Consider the following 22,092-nt stretch of genomic DNA (forward strand, 5'->3'; position numbering starts at 1 on the left):
ATCATCAACGGATGGGGTCCTGATACGTTGTAAAACGCAGCGGCTCATTTAGAACGTATAGGATGCCACCTACTGCTTCAAGTGATCCAAGACCCTCTTCTATTTGCTGATGTCCTCTAACTAGATCAGATGCCAAATGTACAAAGTTTCTTAAGAGCTGGGATTATTTCTTCTGAAGACATCCTATTTTAGCTAAATCTTTTTAATTTCGCCGGCAAATCTGTGAATCCAGGCACTTGATGTTCAGAAAAGAATAATACAGAAAAAGCTGTGATTTTAAACAATTGTCGATGTGAAGAAAAAAAGCACTAAAGGTATTTTTAAAATAGATCTCGTCCATCGGAAATTGATTTATTTCTGTTGTTATTGACTTGAAATGTCATCAGAGTTTTTAATAAAATGCATTTGTAAGAAAATATTATTTTATAGAAGACTATTAACGGATTTCATTTTTGGAGAGCCAGGAATGAACAAATAAAGAAGAATGACAAAAGTGGGTTTTTTTTTTAATCGGTCCCAAACGGAAATGTTGCAGGCCAATTCATTCGTGGTAGACGATAATGACCAATGTATGTATGGAAAACTGAAGAAATGTGTTTGGTATCAAGTACAATCCTTACCAATTACAAAGAAAAGACTATCTTAATAAAAACAGATGTTGAAAGTACACGCTTTGCAGAGTTCCCTATTATACTCGAGTAGGAAACTGTGCAAAACGGGGGCTGCCTTGCATATTGTCGAATGAACCTGAATAGGGCATCGTAGAATGCCATGGTCGGCACTTGATGCGACTTTTCCAAGGCCGGCCGTTGGAAAAAAAAAATTACCGCAGGAAATTGTGCCCATCACCCGAGGGTGGCTCTGTCCCTTAGAATTTGCGGGGCTGAGAGGAAATTCATACAATGCATTGCCAGGATGGAGCCTAGAGGCCGGCTCTCGATAGAGGTGGAAGTCGCATTTGCCGAGGAGAGGAGAGGCTTAGTTTTAAAAATTAGTGACCCAGGGTAAGGAAGGGAAGTGATCGCATATTTTATGGTCTCTTGATTTCCATTTCTTTCTTCCTACCTTGGGCTTCCATACCCACGAGTGAGCGCGCGCTCGCGCACACACACACACACACACATAACACATACACACACATTTCACATACATGACACACATATTCTACATGCACGACACACACACATTCCACATAAACAATGCACACACATTCCACATACACAACACACACATTCCACATACACAACATTCAGACATCCAGACATTCACACATTACACATACACACACATTCCACATATAGACTCCTTTCCCCCTCTCCCTCCGCATCCCTTTTTTGCTAAAGGCGATTTAAATCCTTTCCTGGGGGAAGATTCCTAAACGAACAGCTTCTGCTAAGGCGTCACCCTTACTCACTTCCGGAATTTCTGTTTAACACTTGTTCCCCAAACTGCTTTCACCTTAGATTAGACCGTCATAAATGAATAATAGACACCCACTGCCATGGCAGTATTGATTTTTACTCTCCTGTGATATTAAGGCTAATACGGTCCTGTTTCAACAAGCTCAAGGCTTCCCGACAGGAGAAGGAAGCGTCCTTCCGAAGAGGTTTTATTGCTCTCAGCTCCTCCCTCCTCCCCACCCCCGCCTCTGCGAACCGGCAGATTTGTTGAACAATCTTTACTTTCGCTCTGATTGGTTTATGGACTTGATCGTGAGGTTGAAGTGGTCTCTTCGGTCCACTCTTCCGAAGACTACCAGCTTCTGTCTCCAGGAGCAGGTCCTGAAAACGAGAGTTCCGTTAACGCGATTCGGCCCTTGAATATTGCCATTTCCAGACTTCGGGCCAGACCGGACCGTGTTCTTTAAACTGTCTCGGTTGCGACAAAAAAAAAAAAGGGTGGGGAGTAGGGGTGGGGCTTAATTGATTTTTAAAATAGCAGTCCTCGAGTTCCAATTCGCAAGGGACCCCTTTCCACCTGCGAGACCAGCCTAGTTTCTGTCATTACGTTGCAGATATTTGATCAGATAGTGGCTCTCGCTACCGTCTCCGCCCTCTCCTCTCCTTCGGCGCGAAGGGGCCCGTCCCAGAAGATCCAGGGAGTTTGTCCGTCAGCTGGTCTACAAAAGAGGAGGTTGCCACTCCCGAGCCGCCTTTAAATAATTCATGGTTTGAGGTCTGGAAAATTAATAAAATGAATGATAACAAGAGGTTAATAAAAAACTTTGGCCATTTGTGTCAAGTCCGTCTGACGCAGGGAGTACAGGGGGTACGATCCCATTTGGGGGAGGAGGGGGGCGGCGGTAGGGGGCGAGTGGGATTAGGGGCTGGGGGGGACGACAGGGGAAAGGGCGTGTTGAAGAAAATTCCAAGCCACACCCTCAGTGCCTGTAACCCAGTCTCTCCCCGAGTTTTGAGCCATTCAGTAGAAACTTCACTCGGTTATTATTTTTTCCTTTTTACGGGCAGGGAAATTCCGCCCTGAACCAGAAAACACACACACACACACACCAGTCATTCACCCACATGCACCCACGCTCACGCTCATTGTGCGGACGCTCTCAAGTACATTCACACACAACCAAGCAGCGCGGCTTCTAGGAAAGAACATGGGTTTGGGAGTCAGACGACGTGGATTCTAATCCCAGCTCTGCCACTTGTCTGCTGGGTGATCTCGGGCAAATTACTTCACTTTTCTGGGCCTCAGTTACCTCATCTGGAAAATGGGGATTAATACTGCGACCCCCACGTGGGACAACCTCATTACCTTGTATCTACCCCAGCGTTAAGAACAGTGCTTGGAGCGTAGTAAGCGCTTAACAAATACCATAATTATTATTATTAATCACACCCACACGCACACGCACATATGCCCGAAACCGAAGCAGGTAAACTGGGGGCTCCAACTGCCAAATCTTCAATCCGCATGAAGGATTTGCTCTCCCTACTGCTCTCCCTACTGCTCTCCCCGCTCATTCATTCATTTCATTCAGTCGTAGTTATTGAGCGCTTACTGTGTGCAGAGCACTGTAGTAAGTGCTTGGAAAGTATAATTCGGCAACCAATAGAGACAATCCCTACCCAACAAGGAGCTCAAAGTCTCGAAGACTGCCCTTTCCCCCTTCCCAGTTCCAGGCTCATCCATCTCCTCTCCCTGGCCCTCGAACCTTGCAGACTCCGTGTCCAGAACCTAGAGGGACTGTTAGACTGGGGCGGGTGTGAGTAGAGGGGATAGAGAAGAAAAAGAGAAAGAGAAAGAGAAGTCTCCCGCCATCTGCTCCGCCCAGGGATAAGGCGAAGGGCCCAGGCCTGGGCGCTGCCAAGGGCCCTATTTCTGTTGGGACCAGAGCCTGACCCTTCCGGCCCTGTCCACAGGACCCACTTCGGGGATCCACCGACATCCGCTCCGCAGGGTCCCGGCTGGGGAGGAGGATGGAGCCCGGGCCCCCCTGCTGTGGAGATGCCCCGGGCGAGGCTTCCCGGGGCACCGCTGTGAGCGGTGCCAACAACTCCATCAGCGTGCACAGAAGCCGGTTCTGGGAAGAGACAAGCCATTTGCTCTATTCGGATCCATGCGTACAAAATTTTGTGTACATTATGCTGTATTGAAGCCAGGCCGGAGATTTAGCGTCATAATTAGAGTTACAAAACAAACTTTTGGTTTGTATTCCAGTTTACATTATGACCATAATGAAGAGAGAAGCTACAAATAAGAAAATGAATCGATCTCTCTCAATGTCTCCCTCCCTTTCTCTCTCTCCTCCTTCTCTCTCTCCTTCTCTCTCTTTTTCTTTCTCTTTCTTTCTCCCTCTCCCTCTCTCTCTCTTTCTTTCTCCCTCCATTTTATCTCCCTTTTTTTTTCTGGCTCCATCTGACTCCTCCTTGCCAAAGGATCCACCTCCAGGAACTCTCGGCCTCCCCAGTAGACTATCATCGGCCTGGGCTAAAGGCGCCTTCCTATTTCCCACTTTTTGAGTTGACTTGGGATTGCAGAAGTATGCAAGGCCCCCAAACCCAAGAAGTTCGTCTGTTTTGTTATCGAATCACCACGCAGATGGGGGCCACAGTGGAGCTTGTGTCGTGAGTTTGAGTTTCGTAGTGAAGTTCCTCAACTCTAGAGGGGGCAGCAGGAGGCACAACGCCGGCATAAATGCCGGTCCTGTCCTCATCCAAGCTCCTCACCTCTTTTCTCAGTATCCATCGCCACCCCACCTCTGACTGGAGGCTTTACGATTAGGCTCTGCTCCCCTGCTCCCCTGTGATTCCACTTCGGATCCTCGGATCCCTGCGAACCCCTCCTTTGATCTCAGGAGTCATTGCTATTCTCTCCTCTCATCCAAATCATACTGGCAAGTCCAGGCAGACCTCAGGCCGGAGAGGCCGATCACTGTAAGAGTCAGGTAGAGCCAGAAAAAAGAAAGGGAAGGAAGAGAGAGAAAGAGAGAGAGAGAGAAAGAGAGAGAGATTGATTCATTTTCTATGTAACTTCTTCCTTCATTAAGGTCATTATGTAAACTGGATTTCAAACAAAAGTTTGTTTTGTAACTCTAATTACGACGCTAAATCTCCGGCCTGGCTTCAGTACAGCATAACGTATACAAACTTTTGTACACATGGATCAGAATAAAGCAAAGTGTTGACAGTATCTAGCCATGGAAATTCACTTACACCAGGCTTTTTTTTCCCCCTTTCACTGAAGTGTTGACAATAAACATTTAATGAAGGCAGAGACTTGGGTGTCTCCAGACAGTGTCAAGAATACTTTAAACAGACCATTAGCATGGCTTCTTCGACTTCAAACACCGCACACTATGCCATAACACTATAAAAATACAAAGTATGAAACAAATAATCTGTTTATACACATATTTTAAATGCTTTGCACGGGCTCTGACATCCCTTGTATTTAGTTACAAAAACTTACTCATTTCAGATTACTCGCGCTTAAAAATGTTAAATACAGTTAATGCAATATTAATCGCCCTTTGGTGATATAAAACGCAATATTTTCAGGCAGCTATCGAGCTTTTCTAGGGAAGAGCCGATGAAAAGAGTCACAGCTGAATAGTGGAGAGAAAAAAAGCTCGGTATTTATTGCTTTTGTTTGGCTTTTGGCTACAGAGACAGGAACGTTCTAATGGGGTAAGGACATTTATTTTATCTGCAATCTATTGCTGCTAGAGCAGGAGTGGCAGATGGGGTTTGGTGTTATATTCACGGAGTAATTTAGAGCAAATCCTAATAACTAATAATGATTTATGTTAATTCTGATCACTATGTGACTTTATTAAAGCAGCGTTATAAAACAAAAAGACCCGGCGATTCAGGGATCAAGGGATCTGGTCGGCAAAAGAGAACCGTGGTGGACTTTGCAAAATCTAAACTGTCTTGTTTTTAAGTGACAACCTAAGTCGTTTAAATGCGGGGAGAGCCCATTCGAGAATGAACAGACAGCTTTCCTCCTTAGGCTTGGCGCCGTCTAAAAATACATTTGCTTACAGTGGACTCGGAAACCTTCGAGGATGGCGGCTTCCATCTGACTTGGGGAAGAAAACACAGTTTTCACTGTGGGAAATGCTCGAATCCTGCAAAGCGCTTATGGGCCCGGGTTATTATTATTACTATTATGACTACTACTACTACTAATTTCTTTATCCCTTCTTCACGGCGGTGCTTAATTGTAGCCAGAGATTCTGCACCATCTCTGGGTTAAGCGGGAAAAACTGTAGCTTTCCCCCAAACTAGGCAAAGCCATATGCGAAAGTTTAATTACTGGCTGCCTTAAATGTGTTATCTCGGCTTGTTTCTGCGGATTTCCAGCCTGCAAATTACGTGCAGGACTAATTCCTTCCGATTTCCCCGAGGATTTCCCCAAGGATAACAGGCAGCGCACATCCGGAACGAGCAACTTAAATGTCCCTGCTCTTTTCGGTCCCGTTCAAAAGAGGAAGCGATTCAGATACTGCCGATTTGATGAATTCCCGAAGAAGGACAAACAACGGCGAAGAGGGGGAGCGCAGATTAATGCGGAATAGGAACATTTCCATTATTGTGGAAGGGAGGGCGCTCTTTCCTTCCAGCCATTTACTTTTCCTGTTCCTTTTTATGCGGTTTTTTTTTAACCGCCTGCAGGCTATACAGTCTGAAAATGAAACAACATCAAAGCTCCTGATTAATACTTTTTCGAGAAATCAGGAGATGAATCTACCTTAAAGGTTTCACCGGGCGAAACCACATCTGTTTTCCAAGCAAACGGTCAGAATCGAGTTCAAAAGAGATAGCGCGGTGATCTGAGGGAGACGGGAGGGAGAGGACCTTGGGGATCGCGATTTTTTAAGCGACCATCCAAGTGCTGAAATGGATGAAATAAATAGCGAATGGGGCGTATCCTCTGATTTTAGAGTAGATGCATCTCTCTCTCTCTCTCTCTCTCTCTCTCACACACACACACACACACACACACACACACAGAGCATTTCTGCTCCTCTTTTGAAAGTTGCCGTCCGTAAATCTCTGTCTTCTTAGGACTTGTCGAAACTTTTAGGAGATCTCGAGTGAGGTTTCATTTTCGCTGTTTCGGTCGAGACTGAAACGCGCCTTTGGGTCGCAGGTCAATGGCGCTTTTTTTGTTTCCCCTTGGAGACTTTATTTATAGGAACATGTTTTCATAGAAACAAACAGAAGAGAACCTCGAAAAGGTGTCTCACGTTAAAGTCGGTTTTTGATGTTTCTTTTCAGGGTCTGTCTTGGAAAACTTTATCCTTACCTCTGTCCCTGTCCCACCTGTAAATTATGAACAGTACAGTGCTGGTTTTTTCTTTTTTCTTTTCAGAGTGTTCAGGGCTAGCTGGAGCGCGTTATGTGTCTGGATGTTTATCTGTGGAAACCCCCCTACACGCATACATACAAACATACACACACATATTCATACACCCACACACTTTACTTTATGGAACTGATTTTTGTTTCCAAACTTTGTCAGGGTTCGGCCCCAATCTTTGAGCCCCGACAGAATGATATATTATTGAAAGACTATATCAAACAGCTCTGGGTGCGCTTTCCGTGCTGGGCTAGATGAAGTCTGACTGTCTGACTGCACATAAGCCTCTAATATGTTAATGGCCGTAGGGGATGCCTAAGGTACCATCTCAAGCTGCTTCGCACACCATATGTCAGGCCGTTAGCCACATGGATCTATTAATCAAAAAGAGGGGAGGGGGGAAGAGTCACAGAGAGATGGGAGGGGAGGAAGAGTCAGGGAGAGAGAGAGAGAGAGAGGGAGGAGGGAGATGATGTGTTCCTTTTTTAATATACCACCTTCATTTCTGTTCTTTCATTGACAGAGGTGTGACTCTGAAAACCCGAAAGCTACCATAGAATCACTCCCCACCTTTAAACATCTCCTTTCTTTCGGAAGATCGCATTTCCCTACTTTCACAAAAGCAACTAGACTAAGTCTGGGTCTGATACCGTCGGAGTATCACCTCGGAGGGACTCGTTTAATGCTGAATTTTTTCTCGCTCAAACAAAGTTCGCTTGTGGGAAGCCGTCTTGGGAGCAGGAAGGGGAGGGAGGTGGGAAGGGAGGGAGGACAAAGGAGATGAAGTGGAGGGAGAAAAAGGGGCGGGGGGGAGGGAACAGAGAAGAAATGAGTGTGGGTGCGTGTGCCTAGGTTTGTATATGACATACGGAAAGTTTGAAACAGCAGCCTAGTTCCTAACTCCTTTAAAATAATTTCACCCAAATCGTAGCGTTTTGATCTCATCCCGTCTTTCAGATGCTAAACGTATTATGGTCATGATGTTTTTCCTCCGTTTAAATTGATTCTGCAATGAATGAAACCCTGGATCACCGGAAAGTACTGTATTCTCTTGGGACCGTGTACACAGCAACCCTCCAGGACCTGCGTACATGGTTTTCCAAAAAGTGCATATCCCTGGCCCATGGGGGCTATAAACGTCTCCCAACTTCAGTTATTGGGACAGGCTTTCACCTTGAGGGGATAAGTAGAACAACAGCTGTGTACGAAAGTTTAACTAAACATCGGCTTTCCAGAGAAGGCGAATGTGTTTGCACTTCAGATTTTCCGAGGAAAGCAAAGGAACCTGCAGATTTAGAAGTTTCCGACAATGACCAGAGTCATACTAGGAAAACAAAACAAAAACTAATATGACCCCCTAGTGCTGCACAGATAAAAGGCACGAGCTAGAGTTTAATATGACAGAGATGAACGTATTAAAGCTAGTGCCATAACATGACAGTGGGAGAGAAAGAGCACTAAAAGAGTGGGATTCCACATGTAATCGGACCTATAGCTGATTATAGATTGCTATAATGGAACCTCATCCTAAAAGAGTTTAAAAATATAACGTTGTATTGATTGATGTGAACTCCATAAGGTAATTGATAGAAGATTAAATTAAAAATAGTTTCAGCAATAAAACAACTAACAAAACTTCTCTGAGCAAGAGTGGGTATACATGCAAACTGCATGACCATCACAATTGCCTAATTTATTATCTATAATCAAGATACACCTATATTGCTCTTTCCTAGCCCTCAAATACATAATAAGCACAGAAAAGGAAAAAAAAGAGGGAATCTCTTACATGTACAGAAAAATATGAGAATAATTGAAATAAATAATTATGCTCATGTACAAGAAATGGCAGAGTAGTGTATAAAATCTATTTGACATGTAAAGAAATGCCAAAACATTTACTTATTTTCTGGCGTTCAAAAATTGTGGTTAATAGTTTTTTTGTTTTAATTTTCCAGAGGCATTGATCTACTTTTCAGGTCTCGATACGATTGCAGCATTAAGTTTGCCTAAATATCTTTTAAATTCAAATTTAAAAATCCAATCTAAATATATATCTCGTGTGACAGAAATACACTCTTCTGACCTCTTTTAAGAATGTATAATTTTTAAATCCAGAATTTTATTAAACCCGCAGAGACATAGACCACATATCAGAAGCTCCCGATGCAGTACATTACAGGAAGACGGAGATAAATATATGCGCTAAAATGTAATCATCCTGCATTTCAAGAATATCCGGGGATGGCAAAGCACTTACTACCTTTAAATTTTGGTGCCTGCCACCAACCATCATTTTCCCTCCCCTTAGTTAAAAGCGAGCCCATATATCTGTCGCTTTAGGTTTCCAAAGACTCGTAACTTAATTCCTTCAGGCTATTCATCAGCACAGTAATTAAACTAGCAAATGGATGTAAATAAAGTGAAATTGGTTTCATGACAGATGAGCCGAAGAGGCCTCTGACATGAAACAAGGCAGGACAATAATGATTTCTACATCAGGCTCTATAAGGAACTCCATCTGGATTTATTAGGTGCTGCAAGTGATTTGCTGGAAGCGGGCAAGACAGAGGAACTCACTTTAATTTGACAGAAATTTTGCATCCTAAAGAGGCTCCCGAAATATAAATCCTAGAAATAAGTTGAGCTGAAATGAAAACGTCTGCTCTGCTCGAGTGAAGGGAGTACTCGTTGTGAAAATGGGGTGATGAAATTTATTGACTTACTAGAAACGCGGTAATTAAACAACTTATTTTTCAAATGCCAGGCGGCAAGTTAATTATGAATTCCTAGCTTTAGGTCTTTGTGACGTTGATAGCTGCTCCCGGTCCCTCATTTGCAGATCTCAGATTCATTGATTGAAAATGCTTATTTGCAGATAAGGATCACTACACAAAAATAGGTAGCGGCAAAGTGAAAACAACTCCGAGGGGCGCGTGCGCGTATGTGTGTGTGTGTGTGTGTGTGTGTGTGTGAAGGATGACGACCAGGAGGGAAACGGGGTTACTACTCTAATTAATACAGGTACTTCTGCATGAAACCCCATAAAATCAAAATCTAGGGGTGAGAACTGGTAGCAGCCCACTGCTCCCTGCTTAGCGATGCTCTGTTGCCTTGGAAGAACGTTTCTCCCTTCAAACAGATAGACCACGGAGTCCTCATTCATGCAAACACAGTTGAAGCCAAAATGCAAATTTGTTTTTGTAGAAGAGATGGAGCCATAAACTAGGAAATCCATGGTGCAGAATTCGGGTTGGAGGGGTCGGAGGAAGAGACGGTGCCCGGCTCCAACTAGGCTCAGAGGCAGTTCGAGTCAACAGATCTACGATGCGGTGGAAGTAATCTACAGAATGAATGAAAAGTGTGCATGTGTGTGTGTGTGTGTTTGTATGTGTGTGTGTGTGTGTTTGCGTGTGTGTGTGTGTTGGGGGAGGGGGGAGAGGGGGTCCCCTGGAGAGTCAGCTGAGGCCCTTTCTCTCCGAAAAGATGAAAAAGGGGTTTTATGTCTAAACTTACTCTCAATTATTTAAATACTCCGTGATTATCAAGTGAAAATAAGGAGCCAAAGCCCTGGAAAAATAAAGCAACCCCCCATCCCCCCCCCCCACAAACCATATATAAATCCCCAGTTTCCCTCACCCTTACAGGGGAGCTTCAATACCTCGGCTAGCGCCTTAGCCCACTTCCCTCTCCGGATCCCTATCAGGATCGGGGGGTGGGGGGTGGGGGGGCTAGAGCAGGAGTTGAAGGAGAGTGAGAACTTGCTCAACGGCCCCCTGAAATTTCTCAGCTTCGGAAGTTCGATCCCAGAAGGATCGAGTCTTGAGAGCGAGGGAGAGAGGGAAGAGACGACAGGATCTATTGGGAATGACTCTATTTATACGACAGCTTCTCAGACCTTGTGCACTCTGAGGAAAAGATGCTTTCTTTAAAGGTGGTGGAGGGATGGAGATATAAAGGCGAGCAAAGACACAGAAAACGGGATCCTAATTTATTGAAGGTATAATCTCACTGATAACGGATAATGTTCTCCCATAAAATAAAACACACTCGCGGGGTGTTTCCACGTGAGGGGAAAACTTCAGGGCATCGAAGAGATCCCAGTGGAAATTCAATTGGCTTCCTCGCTTGAGCTTCTCTCCTTTACCGAAAAAAAAAATACGCCTAATTATTTAGAAGTTCTTTTCCAATCATAAGGCCCAGCCAAGTCCCTTAATTGGAATACAGTATGAATAGGGGTAGCATATGGAGAAGCATGTCAAGAAGAGGGTGCCAGGGCAGATCCAAGGAAATCTGTATTCATCTCTGCCTCCTATTTGTTCAGTAATCTCTACCATCATAACTAAATCTTGGAGCACTGATGTAGTTCGAGTTGTTGTTGACTCAACGTCAAAATTCAATCACTGGGGGTTTTGCATCAGCCAGGCTACTTATTTGTCTAATAAATCCGTCATTTTGTAAGAAAAATATTTGAGCAGCCGCACTTGACCTCTTGGTATCCACAAGTCACATTTATTTCTACCAGTTTACAAATGCAAAAATCGAGATGATCATCTAATGCCTGGAGGAACTGTGTTGATTTCTGATTGGATTTTAGATGGAAATGTCTATTTTAAATACCTTGTGATTAAATTGTACATATAATAGAATTCATGCATTTCAAGCGGATTCCTGCTTGGAAACTTAAAGGGCTGGCTGCTCCTCATGTCTCCTTGGTCTCGTGCTTAAGATAATTAGATCCCACAATTCTTTATTGCTAAATTCATTCTTTTCCGGAAATATTCTTTTCACTGGCCATTATCAAACGGTTTCGGATTTTGTAGCCCATTTTCAAGACCAGAAAAAAAGGGAGCATTCACTGCTGGCATTTTGGAATCCCTTCATACAATGCGGGACACATTGCAGAATCGCGATGAAAAATCTTCCCAGATCAACAAGCCAATGGCTGGATGAATGGCTTATGCTCCACTTTGTACCTTGTGGATGGGCAAGGGATTCGGCCTCTGTTTCGAAACCAGTGCCTTTGTTCTGGCCTCTTCACCAAAAGATAATCTCCAAATCCGAAATCCTATACGTGACTTTGGATTGAATTGTTCATGAAAGAGCTAATCGAGTTGGTGGTCAAGAGGCTGAGACCCAAGGATATTCATATTCTTGGTGCATTCAAAACACAGTACTGCTACGCCGGGCTGGAAAGGGCAAAATCCGGTTGGACTGAGCTGTGTGACAGACAGCGTCTTCCATCCTCAGGATCCCCAGGACTGCTCAAAATCTCAGGATCCCCACTAAGAATCCCCAGGACCCCAAGAATCCTCAGGACCTCCAAGGCCCTCAGGACTCCCATTAAGTGCCTTCAGTACCCCCAAGACCCTCAGGACCCCCACTAAGAATTCCCAGGATCCTCGGGACCTCCAGGACCCTCAGGACCCCCACTAAGCATGCCCAGGACCCCCAATAATAATAATAAAAATGGTACTTCTTAAGCGCTTACTGTGAGCCAAGCGGTGTTCTAAGCACTGGGATAGATAGAAGTTAATTAGGTTGGACACAGTCCCTGTCCCATCTGGGGCTCACAGTCTCAATCCCCATTTGACCTGCCTGAGGCCCAGAGAAGTGAAGTGACTTGTCCAAGGTCACACAAGTGACAAGTGGCAGAGTCGGGATTAGAACCCATGACCTTCTACCAGACCTGTACTCTCTCCACTATGCCACACTCTCGGGACTCCCCTACACCCCCCAGGCACCTCAGAACCCTCACTAAGGATCTCCCTCCAAGACCCCCTGATTCTTCAGGACCCCCAAGGCCTCCAGTACCCTCAGGGGTTCCCCAGGATCAAGCCCCCCAGGGCCTCTAAATCTTTCAGGACCCCCCCCCAAGACTGTCCAGGATCCCCAGGATGTGGTCTCGGGAACCTAGCTTTGTCAGTGGTAAGAGCATGGGCCCAGGAGTTAGAGGACCTGAGTTCTAATCCTGAATCCACCATTTGTCTGCTGTGTGACCTTAGGCAAGTCGCTTAACATCTCTGTGACCCAGTTGCCTTATCTATGAAATGGGAGCTAAAGTTGTGAGCCTCATTTGGGACATAGACTGTCCAACCTGATTATCCTGAATCTACCCCAGCGCTTAGTACACTGCCTGGCATATCCTAAGCTCTTAGCAAATGCCATTAAAAAAAAAAAAACAACAAACCCGACAGGAAAAGTGGTGTTGAAGGGGCCTTTCCCTGCTGCTCCTAGCTCCCTTCTCTTCCAGCCTCTCCATCCCACCTCGAAAGAGTCCTTGGAATTTTCGGATTTGTAGGGGATGAAGCCGGCTCGGCTGGGATGATAATGGCATTTGTTAAGCGCCTACTACGTGCGAAGCACTGTTCTAAGCACTGTCTCAAACAGGGATCTCAAACGGGGAAGCCAGGGTGCGGGGCTCTGCACGCGTGTTCTTTTTCCGCTTCTAGAGTGAGTTGCGGACTGAAACCCAAACTCCAAGGAATGTTGAAGGATGGGGAAACGCTCCCCGAGTCCCGCTCATACTTCTCTCTCCTGCCCGTCCCATTCCCCTTCCCGGATCCCCTCGGATTCCCCGAGGCTGTGAGTGTGCAGTGCTCCGTGTCAGTGGACCAAAGAATCCTCACCCCCTCCCAGGGACCCCTTCCTCCTCTTGGAAAGAGGCAGCAGGGAAACAGCGGGGCCAAAGTGGATAAAGCCTGGGAGACAGAAGCGACTGCGTTCTGATCCCCACTCTGCCACTTGTCTGCTGTGTGACCTTAGGCGAGTCACTTCACTTCTCTGGGCCTCAGTTATCTCATCTGGAAAATGGGGATTAAGACTGTAGACCTCGTGTGGGACATGGACTGGGTTCAACCTGATTACTTTGTTTCTACCCCATGGCTTAGACCAGTGCCCGTGACATACTATTACTACTACTACTACTAATAATAATCGTGGTGTTTGTTAAGCACTTACTAGGTGCTAAGCACTGTTCTAAGCGCTGGGGTAGATACAGGGTTGTCCCACGTCGGGCTCACACTTTTGATCCCAGCTCTGCCACTTGTCAGCTGTGTGACTGTGGGCAAGTCACTTAACTTCTCTGTGCCTCAGTTCCCTCATCTGTAAAATGGGGATGAAGACTGTGAGCCCCACGTGGGACAACCTGATTCCCCTGTGTCTACCCCAGCGCTTAGAACAGTGCTCTGCACATAGTAAGCGCTTAACAAATACCAACATTATTATTTTGATCCCCATTTTACAGATGAGGTAACTGAGGCACAGAGAAGTTAAGTGACTTGCCCAAGGCCACACAGCAGTAAGTGCCTAATAAAGACCAAAAAAACAAAAAACCAACTGTGGTAGGGAATGTCATGCCAGATTTTTATGGAGCTCTCAGAAAGCAGAGTTTATTGCCAGGACTGAAGGCAATGAGAGGTTTACAGAGATAGCATTTTCCCCACCCACAGTAACCTGCACCAGGAGACCACCCTGCACCCACAGCTCATCTACTCATAACCCCTTGTGCCCACAGATCATTCATTTATTCAATCGTATTTATTGAGCACTTACTGTGTGCAGAACACCGTACTAAGCGCTTGGAATGTACAATACTACAATAAAGAGTGGCAATCCCTGCCCACCACCCATCTGAACCCATTCAGTGGTATTTCTTTTGGGGTTACTGAGAAAAAAACCATTTACTAAGTGTTCAGGAAAATGTAAGACACCCCCCCCCATGCCCTCAAGGAATTTTCAATCTCATGGATCCACTGATGCAACCTGGTACCCTAACCTGTCGATAAAATTTACTCACCTAATCCGAACCCCAATTTTGCTGCTGATATATGCGGGTAGCTTCACCTGATTATCTCTGAGTCAGCCTGGTTATACCAGGGTTTCAGCATGGTCTAGTGGGTAGAGAAAGGGCCTGGGAGCCAGAAGGACCTGAGTTCTAATGCAAGCTTTGCCACCTGTCTTGCTGTGTGGCCTCGGGCAAGTCTCTGTGCCTTAGTTACCTCATCTGTAAAATGGGGATTAAGACTGTGAGTCCCATGTGGGACAGGGGCTGTGTCCAACCCGATTATCTTGTATCTACCTCGGTGCTTAGTACAGTGCTTGACACCATAGTAAGCCCTTAACAAATGCCACCGTTATTATTAATATTCTACACAGGACAGTTGGAAGTGGGATTGGGAGTGGGGAAGGAATAGGAGAACAAAAGGGATAGGGCCTCAGAACTGGGTGAGGAGAGGTCCCTGCTAATACCTACACTCTGATGACAGGGGTGGCTGCATAATGAATTGCAGCACCAGTGGACCTTATCAATCAGTCAGTGATCTTTATTCATTCTGTTAAACGCTTACTATGTGTCAAACACTGTACGAAGCACTGGGGTAAATTCAAGGTAATCAGGTTGTCCCAGGAAAGTAGCGTGGCTTAGTGGAAAGATCACGACCTTGGAAGGCAGAGGTCGTGGGTTCTAATCCCGGTTCTGCCCCTTGTCTGCTAGGTTACCTTGGACAAGTCAGTCCCTTCTCTGTGTCTTGTATCTACCCCAGGGCTTAGAATATACTGTTTGACACATATTTAGTGGTTAACATGTAGCACACCTAACACACCCTGGGTGGACCGTTTGTCTCACCTGTTCCTTTAGGACTTCTGTGATATGATGGATTCTGGAATTACCCAGCTTGGAGAACCAGCGTGGCATAGTGGATAGAACACAGGCCTCGGAGTCAGAAGGACCTTGGTTTTAATCCCGATTCCACCACTTGTCTGCAGCGTGACCTTGGGCAAAATAATTTAACTTTTCTGTTAAAAGTTAACAGAAAAATGGGGATAAAGACTGTAATCCTCCTGTGGGACATGGACTGGGTTCAACCTGATTACTTTGTTTCTACCCCATGGCTTAGACCAGTGCCCATGACATACTACTACTACTACTACTACTACTACTAATAATAATAATAGTGGTGCTTGTTAAGCACTTACTATGTGCTAAGCACTGTTCTAAGCGCTGGGGTAGATACAGGGTAATCAGGTTGTCCCACGTGGGGCTCACACTTTTAATCCCCATTTTATGGATGAGGTAACTGAGGCACAGAGAAGTTAAATGACTTGCCCAAGGCCACACAGCAGTAAGTCCATTGTATTGTGGCATTGGTTTTTACATAAGTACCACAATTATGTCGACAAGGATAGAAACTGGTTCCTTTTCAGAAGGATAACAGGTTTCGCCCGTAGATCAACTGAGGAAGACCTATCATCTTATTAGGGTTGTTAGGCTTAGTTACCTCCTTTATATAATGGGAATTAAGACTGTGAGCCTCATGTGGGACAGGGACTGCATCCAAACCAATTTGCTTGCTTCCACCCCAGCACTAAGTTTAGTGCCTGACACAAAGTAAGCGAATGACAAATACCACAATTATCATTATCATTTATTATTATTATTATTATCTTCAATTTGACTTCTCTCTATTAATTCCTCCCTAAACCCAGGGTGACGATGCAGTTACATTTTTCTCCAACTTTAATTACTTATTTACTCACATTAATTCCTGTCCCTCCCTCTGAATGGTAAACTCTTTATAAGCAGGGATCAGGTCTGCTATTTCTGTTGTATCATACTCACCCAAATGCTTAGTACAGTGCTCTGCACATAGTAATTGATTGATTTACTCATTGCCTTCATCTCTGAGTTTTGTCATTGGATGTGGCCCAGTTGAGATGCATCTTCCATCATACGCAGTCTTCCTTTTCCTCCTTTTAGTGAGCTATACCCATCAACATCTTTAGATTATTGATTTCTAAGATGGGGATCCAATACCTGTTTTCCTTCCTACTTAGACTGTGAGTCCCTGTAGGACAGCACCTTCAGAGCACATGATTAACTTGTGACCCCACAGCACTTATGCAAATATACATAACTTATTTTAATGTCTGTCTCCCCCTCTAGACTGTAGACTATTGTGGGCAGGGATTGTGTCTACCAGATCTGTTGTACGGTGCTCTGCCCACAGTAAATGCTCGATCAATAGGATCTATTGTTTGTTCCACCCCAGAACTTAGAACAGTCCTTGACACTTAGTAAGCTCTTGGAAAATACTATTATTATTGTTATTATTATTATTACTGTTGGCACTCACTACTAGATAAAGTTAACCAGGCTGGCTCTGTGGAGAAATTTTAGAGGTAGGGCAGCAATTTAACTGGAAAACTACTCTGCCACTCAGCAGCAATGCTCAGTAAGGAGAATCCTCACACTTATGATAGTCTTGGCTCCTGGATGTCACTTTGTGAGTTGAAGCTCATTTCACCCCAGGATCAATGTTATAAATTGGAGTTACGCTCCTGACCCATAGGCCAGAGAATATATTTTTTACAAAAATGACAAAAACTCTGTAACCAGAGCTGCTGGAAATGAGGGACTATGTTGAGGGAGCTTGATTGCACATATGCTCTGCATTCCAAGGGCTGTACTACTGTGGAATAGTCAGAGCTGAGCCTGAACATAAGACTGTGGCAATTTCTGGGAACTGTAAATCTAAGTGTCATTCTTTGAGGAGTACTTGAGTTTAATTTTTCCCTGCTAATCCTTGGTTCTTAAGGAGTTTTCAGTGACGGGAGTGATGGAAAGGGAACAGATCTTGGCTCCTCTTTGGAGGATCTCATGGGGTGTCTTTGTGAACTAAAACAGGCTGACACTCCACACCCAGGGCATGGAAAGGCTATATTTTAGGTGTTTTTCAGAGTGCATTATTTAGATTTCCTTTTATGATATTAGCTTGTAATTTCCCCATTAGAACCTAAACACTCTGAGGGCAGGGATCATGACTACCCACTCTATTGTATTGTGCTCTCCCAAATGTTTAGTAGAGTGCTGTGCACACAGTAACCACTCAATAAAGACCACTGATTCATTTACTGATTGGTTGCCCACGTGAGGAAGGAGTAATGTCGGGCTGGCAAAACGACTCATTGCAGTGAGTCATGCTTTTTTGGGCATTTGATATTCACCCCACCCTCAACCCCACAGTACTTATGTATATGTCTTTAAATTATATATTATAAATTACTCATTTACATAAATGTCTGCCTTCCCCTCTCGTTGAGAGAAGGAAATGTGTCTGCTAACTCTGTCATACTCTTCCAAATACTTAGTACAGTGTTCTGCACAGAGTAAGCACTCAATTAATACCACTGATTAATTGATCCATGGCTCTCTCTACTGCACTGTATTCTTCCAAGTGCTTAGTATAGTGCTCTGCCCGGGGCTCTGTAAATGCCACCGATTGATTTATTGATCATCTAAAGTTAGCTTTGAGCTGGTTCAGAGTTCACCAAATGTGAACTTTTTAAAAGAAGAGAACAATAACAGGAAGAAAGGCAAGTGAATATTGAAAATATTAATGGTAGCTTGTATAAATAGATGTATTAACAACTTATAAAAGCTTAAATCAACACCCATTAATTTAATTATAATTTGTAATTGCATTATGCATGATCAATTTGAAACACTACATTAAAGATAATTAAAACTGGGTGTCACTCATCGCTTCCCTGATACTTTAATGAAAAGGAATGCCATGTATTACCTTTGGATGGAACTGGAAAATTAGGATAAATGCTTATTTTCCAATGGAAAACCATAGTAGAACAACTGTATCTTCAATAGACATTTTTCTGATTGCATTGTAAATTTGTATTGGATTTTCATTTTCTTCTTATTATTTTTCCAAGGACTTAGTTAAGTATTTATTAGGGTAGATTAATCTGCTGGAGTGTTTCAGGATCAAACCTTGAGGATTAGAATTAAGACTAACTTTTATGTAAAAATATCATGCTGTCCTCGGGAGCCTGTGCCAAGAGGTCACTGCAGATGGAAGTCCTAACTTAGCATAATGGGTTTAACATTTCCATGACATCATCAGGGAATCTGAAAAGGAGTCTAAGGATAATCAGAGTGGTCATTCAGAAGAAGAGTAAATATTTTATGAGGGTATATAGAAGACAGGAAAGAAGATGGTCAGAAAGGTGAAGTTATATTGCTTAGTGCTCTGTGAAGCTTTTCAGTTGCTACTAGATTTGATCGAGCTTCTGTAACTCCCATGTTAGGAAAACAGTCTGATTTCCTGAACAAGAAGAAAATTCATTTTTGGCTAATATAGAAACCTATTTTCCCAAATCCCCCATATTTTAATGTGAGTCTTTTTTCCTGGTTTGTTTCTGTAATATACATTTACCAGGGAGCTACACTGTACACCTGCACAGTCCAAATTTGAATGTGTCGATAGCACAATAGTTCCGAGTTTAGCAATAAAAGTCCATTGTATTGTGGCATCGGTTTTTACATAAGTACCACAATTATGTCGACAATAGATAGAAACTGGTTCCTTTTCAGAAGGGTAACAGGTTTTTACCGTAGATCAATTGAGGAAGACCTATGAGTTTATTAGGGCTCTTTTCTCACCCTGTGATGAAAAATTAAATTAATTACAATAATATGTCTTGGTTATCCATCACATTTTAAAAATAACATCACCATTCCAAAGTTTTGAAATCTCCATTTTCTAACTGATGAGGAATGAATTTGGTGAAATTTGTTTTTATAGAAAAAGGCAAGCTATATGATCTTTTCCATATTAAACAAAATAGCCAGGCTTTCTTTTAACAAAATATAGTTTTGAAAAAAATCTGCAAAAATCTTATTAGTTTTATGGTTCCAAAGTTTAATTTGTTTCAAGGTTTGCAAGATGCTGTTTCCTTCATCAGACCTTGCTATAAGATACGATAATTGCATTTCCTATGAGCAGATTGGAATGTAACTTAGCCATTAACTTTTATTTATTTTAGAACAACTCTGTTTAACTTTTTATTAATTCCAGAAAAAAAATGCCAGTGCAGACTCTAAAATTTGAACTTCAGAATAGACATTAATTCATCAGAACATACAACATATGTCTGAGGAACAGAATGCTAAGAAGGTTAAGGAAATGTTTGGGAATTTACTCCATGCATAGTTGGTTTATTTTTTCATTCTTATTCAAAACAAACAGAAAATAGCAATGCATTTCTCTTTTAAGTAATTTTGTTTTAATGCTGTCTATTTCATGGCGGGGGAGTAAATTGCTACACTGATTCAGCAAAGCTTATTTATTCACAACTTTATATAGCATTTTATTTTATAACTGGGGAATTTTATCAGACTTCATAGGTGGTATTTTCCTATTTTCCTTCTTGTTCTTTCTCTTCTTTTCTGTGGGATTTCATAATACTATTAACAATAATTGTGGTATTTGCTAAGCACTTACTATGTGTCTGGCACCGTACTAAGTGTTGGGGTAGAAACAAGTTAATCAGGTTGGACTCAGTCTCTGTCCCACATGGGGCTCACAGTCTTTTGGATTTTTATGTTATTATATTTCTACATTATATTCTTAAGGCTATAGCATTGGTTTCTAGAGTCATTTTTCTGAGTCTATTTCTCTAAAATAGAATTCTCAATTTCTTCCGTTATCAATTCTGCTTTCCCTTTAAAAAAATCCACTATTCCTTCTTCAGGTTTTTCTATACTCTTTCAATTCTCACTCCTCTACTTGTCTCCTAATCTTGATTCTTTCTGGGTTTTCCTAGGACATGTCACTGTTAAACCCGTGTACCTTTTTCCTGCTTTCCTTTTCTCTGTGCCTGATCTGGATACAGTTTGCACCAGAGATGGCCAAAAAGAAAAATTGAGATAAAAATTTCTAAGGTTGATTCTGTACTTTCTTCTTGGGCAATGAAAATCCAAAATTGATGAAAAGGTAGACAGGAGGGATTTCCAGCTCAGACTCACATGATCTTGGTCTGCCTTGATCCTGGAGGAAAGAGTTTCTTGGTCCGCTCTACCATTTGTCCTTTATACAAGAGAGAGCCACACTCACTGCAGTTCCTCATCAGTCTAAAACAATGACAGGGTGATAGTGTAGCCTAATGGAGTTAGAGGAGCTAGGTTATAAAACTGGCTCTGCTGCTTGTCTCCTTGTGACCCCGGGAAAATAATTTAACTACACTGTACCTCATGTGTAAAAGGAGAATAGAATACACTTTTTCTTCTTCTGTCAAGCTTTGAGCCCCACGTGGGCTGTATCTGATCTGCTTATCTTATATCTTCTCCAGGGCTTAGTACCATATCTTAACACATAGAAAGTACTTAAGAATTTATTATTATCATTACAGGTGTGCTTGGTCTAGACTGAAGAGAGCCCTACAAGTCTTCATGACTGAGTTCTGCTGCTTGTTGACTTTGAACAAAGATCATGTGTTATTCTAAGTTGACTATTTCAATCATATTTATTGAGCACTTATTGTGTGCAACACACTGTACTAAGCACTTAGGAGAGTACAGTACAACAATAAATAGATACTTTCCCTGCCCACAGTGAGCTAGACTTGGACTTCTCTGAAAGGTATCCTATTTATGGTGTTCATACTACTTTTATATATGTAGATTATGTTATTTCATTTAACATACTCTCAGAGTTTAATCTGGTATTTTAAATCCCTCAACGGATTTTTTTCCTTTCCTGAAACAGAACATGAACGACTAAGTCATGCCATTACCATTAGATTATTGATGAATCTCATAACCAAGAACCACATTCACATCGTGCAGAAAAAAGTCCATTTTGTGCTAAGGAGAGACCAAAGTGCACTCCTTTGCCCTTTTATGAATGTTTCCATCTAAAGTTTGGAGTGAACCATTGCTGGGTTATAACCTGAAACATCTCCTGTTTGATTTACCCTTTTCCCCCCTGGGAACAGTCATTGAATATTACAGTGTAATGATTTCTGGCAAGTGAACTAGTCAAAAGGCAAATAAATCATTTTTTTATAAGATGCAAAGCGTAGAGTGCCAGGATGGTAATAGGCTTCGGCACATTTTGCTTTCTGACACATTTCATCACCTTTCAGAGCATGTACTTGCAAATGATTATCTAACCACACCCCATTTGGTCCTAGGAGAGTAAAATTATAAAAAATGTCTTAGTGGAACAGACCCATTTTCCTCTTTCCTTTGATATGGGTGTCAATTTATAAACTTAACTTTTTCCTGTTAATTTACCATTCTGCTCCTCTAGACTGTGAGATCCTCCTCTAGATTGCAAACTCCTACTGGGCACGGTGACTACCAATTCAGTCATACTGACTTCTTCCAGATGCTTAGTACAGTGCTTTACATAAAGCAAGTAGTCAATGCTTATGATTATGGGCCTCTTTGTCATGAATTTATAATCATTATAATCA

Source organism: Ornithorhynchus anatinus, chromosome 10 (genome assembly GCF_004115215.2).
Source record: "Ornithorhynchus anatinus isolate Pmale09 chromosome 10, mOrnAna1.pri.v4, whole genome shotgun sequence".
Lineage (NCBI taxonomy): Eukaryota > Metazoa > Chordata > Mammalia > Monotremata > Ornithorhynchidae > Ornithorhynchus > Ornithorhynchus anatinus.